Source organism: Orycteropus afer, unplaced genomic scaffold (assembly GCF_000298275.1).
Source record: "Orycteropus afer afer isolate SDZICR_OR568_19922 unplaced genomic scaffold, OryAfe1.0 scaffold00444, whole genome shotgun sequence".
NCBI lineage: Eukaryota > Metazoa > Chordata > Mammalia > Tubulidentata > Orycteropodidae > Orycteropus > Orycteropus afer.
Genome location: NW_006922031.1, coordinates 1106589 through 1111760, shown reverse-complemented (window position 1 = coordinate 1111760; position 5172 = coordinate 1106589).

Below are 5172 nucleotides of genomic sequence, written 5' to 3'. Positions count from 1 at the left end.
ATATATATATATATATATATATATATATATACACACATATATACATATGTTGTTGTTTTTAGGTGTCATCCAGTCAGCTCTGACTCATAGCTACCCCTATATATAAAGCAACAAAACACTTGCCCTGTCCTGTGGCATCTTCACAATCATTGCTGTGCTTGAGCCTAGACTTGCAGCCACTGTCAAGCCATCTCATTGAGGGGTTTCCCCTCTTTTACTGATCCTCTGTTTTACCAAGTATGATATCTTTCTCCAGGGAACCATCCTTTATGACAACATGGCCAAAGTATGTGAGACAAAAAGTCTATCCATTCTTGGTTCTAAGAAGCATTCCAGCTGTACTGTATCCAAGACAGATTTGTTCATTCTCCTGGTTGTCCATGGTACTTTCAGTATTCTTCGCCAACACTACCATTCAAAGGCATCAATTCTTCTTCAGTCATCCTTATTCATTGCCCAGCTTTCACATCTGTATGAGACAATTGAAAATTGGGTCAGTTGCACCTGAGTCTTCAAAGTAATAGCCTTGCTCTTTAGCACTTAAAAAGTTCTTTTGCAGTAGATTTGCCCAGTTCAATACATTGCACGATTTCTTGACAGCTGTGTATATATATTTACTTATATATTTGGTTGCGGGGGATGAAGAAAGAATAGAAACAGTATATAGGCCCTTAAAAACAATGTGAACTCAGGGCTTTATGGAAAAGGTATTGAAAACACTGTAGTATGAGGAATTTTATTCAGAATTGAAGATTTAGAGTGTAAATATAACTAAATTTCATGGTCTTCCTAACACAAAATCTTTCCAAAATGATTAGGAAAAAAATACATATTAAATTATTTCCAGAAAGACATGGAACTATAATTGTTATTGAAACAGATCTAATACCTTCAAGTCAATGACCTTTTTAAGTCTTTTAAGTATGAATATTAACTAGGCTATAGATTTCTACTAAAATATATCCTTAGAAACTATATGTTAATCAATAAAGGAAAATATATTTATGTAATATATTAGTTGTTGTTGTTGTTGTTGTTATGTGCCGTCGAGTCGGCCCCGACTCATAGCGACCCCTCCTTGGGTTTCCGAGGCAGTATCACTACGGAAGTAGGATTGCCCAAAATATATTAGTAGTATATGAAAAATCAATCTGTTTCACACATTTTGAATTAGTTTCTAAAAATACTAAAAGATAACTACAATAAAGGAATAGAAAACATGTACAATATGAGAGCATTCAAACATTCTTAAAATAATTATTACTGAAAAATTGCTACAATGATGAATTAGCTAAGTCTACTCCAAAAAGGAAAACTAAGGGGATTAAATTACACTGAGAAGTGTTTACTCCAGCTAGTTGTATATGGTCTTATACAATCCTCATAGCACCATACTGTGTACATCATCAGTGTAGAACGTAGAAACTTGGAGATTCAATAACTTTCTCCAAATTGGCAAACCTGGAATATATGCCCATGGCTTTTCACATCCTAGAAAACCTTTGACAATTTCTTTTTATATTTTTAACTGAAGGTCAAACAGAAAAAAGAGGAAAAAAGGAAGTTAATTATAAAGCCCCAAAACAAATAAGTTATAGATTGAATATTATCTTAAAAAGTAATATATCAATTATCTGAAATGTGAAACACCTGGCAAAAATTATAAAGTCAACAAGAGTTAGAGCATGTGTGAATAATATTATTTTTAAGAAAAACAATACTATATTATATTAATCAGAAAAAGAAGAAAATATTCTCAAGTTAGGAGATGAGATACAATTGATAATCTTTTGAAAGTTCAGGTATTGTTGACCAAAGGAGCTGATGCATTTTTAAAAATAAAATAAAATTTAAAAAAGCAAACTGTCAACGCTACTTTTCTAAACCTCCAAAAACCACCAGTCAGCAAATGATCTTGTGATTATACATAAAACTTTAAATAAACATCAGTTATCAGGATCACTGTTGGACTGAACAATACTTCTAGAAAACTATTATTAATTTATGTTAGTTGAAAATACAACTCTGAAAGGGAATTAAACACAAATTTTTAACAGATAAAAATAAGAAAATAGATGTGTAAAATTTTTCATTAGTTTGATTTTTAATGCAGAAAATGTTATAATTTAAATTATATAGTCATACTAATTTATCTTCCAATTTTAAGTGAGAAAAATATTCCTGATTTCAGCTCATGAAGCAGTTTTCTACCATTATATGGCTATTGAAACTTACATTCATTTTGCCATCTCAAACAGCCATATTTGAACCTCCTAGAGTTCATTATAAGCATTATATAATTTACTTTGAATTTAAGTTGGTGCTGATTGTGCCAATTTTATTGCTTTAGCCCTTGTGTGGGACAGTTAGCTTTGGCCATTACTCAATGATCATATGTACATTCTGCTCACAAATGGACAGAGTATTTAAAGTTAATATCTGTTGCAAAAGCATTGTTTTAAAGAACAATGGCCTGGAGAGTGTACTGAAATATTAATTTTCATACATTACTCTTAGAAACGTGAATTGCTACTGTTTTAAAAGTAATCTCTCTATATGTATTTAAAATAAAATTTCATATTTATGCAGCAATTTAACCTTGTAGCTATGTCCTATAGGTAGTGTTGTTATGTGTCATAGAGTCAGTTTGGATTCATAGAGACTTTACTCACAACAGAATGAAATACTGCCTGGTCCTGTGTCATCCTCACAATCTGTTATGTTTGAGTTCATTTTTGCAGCCACTGTGTCAATCCATCTCCTTGAAGGTCTTCCTCTTTTTGCTGACCCTCTACTTTACCAAGAATGATATCCTTCTCCAGGCACTGGTCCTTCCTGATAGCATGTTCAAAGTATACGACACATGAGATGAAGTCTCACCATCCTCACTTCTTAGGATCATTCTGACTGTACTTCTTCCAAGACAGATCTCATCCTTCTGGTAGTCCATGGTATATTCACATTCTTCACCAACACTATCATTCAAAGACATCAATTCTTTTTTGATGTTCCTTATTCACTGTCCAGCTTTCATATGAGACAACTGAAAATATTGTAGCTTGGATGTGGTATACTTTATACCTCAAAGTGTCATCTTTGCTTTTTACCTCTTTAACGAGATGTTTTGCAGCATCTTTGTCCAATACAGTTCACTGTTTAATTTCTTGGCAGCTGTTTACATCTCTCACTGCCATCGAGTTGGATCTGACTCATAGTGACCACTCCTTGGGTTTCCGAGGCAGCATCTCTACAGAAGTAAATTGCCCAATCTTCCTTCCAAAGAGTGGCTGGTGGCTTTGAACCCACATTCTTCTGGTTAGCAGCCAAATGCCTTAGGCACTACACCAGCTGCTTATATGGGTGTTGATTATTTTTGCAAGTAAAATGAAACCCTTGACAACTTCAATCTTTTCTCTGTTATTCTGATATTGCTTATTGATCCATTTGGGAAGATTTATGTTTTCTTTACGTTCTAGTATAATCCATACTGAAGGCTGTCAAAAAGTGATATTTAACTAAATAAGAACCCGAATCTGTTTATAATGGAATAATGTCATCTTTTAAAAAAAGAGACAAAATAACAATAACAAAAAAATCTTCAAATAATCAAATGTATATTTTATGTATCTTTCAACACAAGGAGGAAACTATAGCAGTAAGGATAAAAACACTGCTTTTATAAAAGATTTCATAAATTGATAGACTAAAGAGAAAGGTAGTAATAATTATTTATCCCTTTATTCTATAAAGACATATTAAATTTATACTCTCTCAAATATCTGTGTAGGGGCTTGTAACACAATAGTAAATATAAAAGGCAAAGTTATTTTCCATATGAGATTGATATTATACCAGAGGAGACAGATGCTAAATTACAAAAGAAAGGAAAGAAGAATAGAGAAAAAGAGAGCAATAGAATGATGATGGTTTTGAACTAAATAAACCTTTATGAACATAAAGAACAAAGTGTTAAATTAATTTAGATGCAAGGGTTCTGAAATTATGGCATTTGAGCAGAGAACTGATTGAAACGACTAGTCTATTGTTTAGTTGCACATCTATTTCCTTGGAATTTCTAATTGATTTTTTTTTTTTTTTTTTTTAAATTAGAGAAAGGCTACCACAGATTCCTATCTCACCCAGCTAATTTGAAAACTAAATAAAGCCAAGCCCATAATAATAGGAAAATTCATACAAAGTCATCTTAATTACTAGAAAGTGAGTAAATGACTCTGGCTCCAGTATCATTGACTTGGGCTCCGATATCACTGTTTGTAATGCTCTAAGGTTGTCTCTTACTGAAAATGAACTCTATTCTGTCTCAGGTGCACAAACCACTTTCTTTTCCAGCTTTCAGAACTCTTGTGGGCTCTCTGGCATCCATTAAAGTTCATATAGTCCATACGGCATAATTTGATGGGTGGGATCATCTGAGACGTGACTAGTTGTAGCATCATCTCACCTTCAAACAAAGACATGGAAAACATGACTCTCCCTACAAAACTCTACAGAAATATGACTTTCTGAATGAATCAAGAGTAAAGCTTTGTTCTTTATTCATGTTAGCAAAAGCTGTTGCTACTTATTGAAGAGTCTTCCAAACTGTCAGCATAAAAGTCTGTAGGGGATAGCTTGAAGGAACTTCTTTGAATATATTCTGAAATCAAATCTCTTTCTCTAGCAGCAGGCAAGCTTCTGGGAACAAGTGTATAGTATTCAAAAGAACAGGCTCTCAGCAAGCCCAGTATTCCTGGGCTCTTGATCAGGGAAAGCTGCCTAGTAAATTATATGCTTTTCTCATCTTACCACATAGAACTGAGGTGGAGATCAAAAGAGATATTTTGTGGAGATCAATGATGAAAAGAGATGTAATCAAAAGAAATTATGCATTATTAATATTTAGTTATTTTGTTAGATTTCATTTCCTGGATTAAATAACTTTATTTTTACTCATTGGAAATTTATTGGAAGGATTACTAAACTCTTTCAGAACTCTCTAGATATCATGCACTACTTGAATTAAATAAATTTATAAAAAGCAGTCTGAGATCATGCCCTTACTGTAAAAACACACAAAATAAACTCAGAAACATGAAATAGCCTTCTTTCTCTCTCTCTCTCTTTTTATTTTTTTTTGGTTAAGTTACAGGGCTTGCTATAGAAAGTGTGATA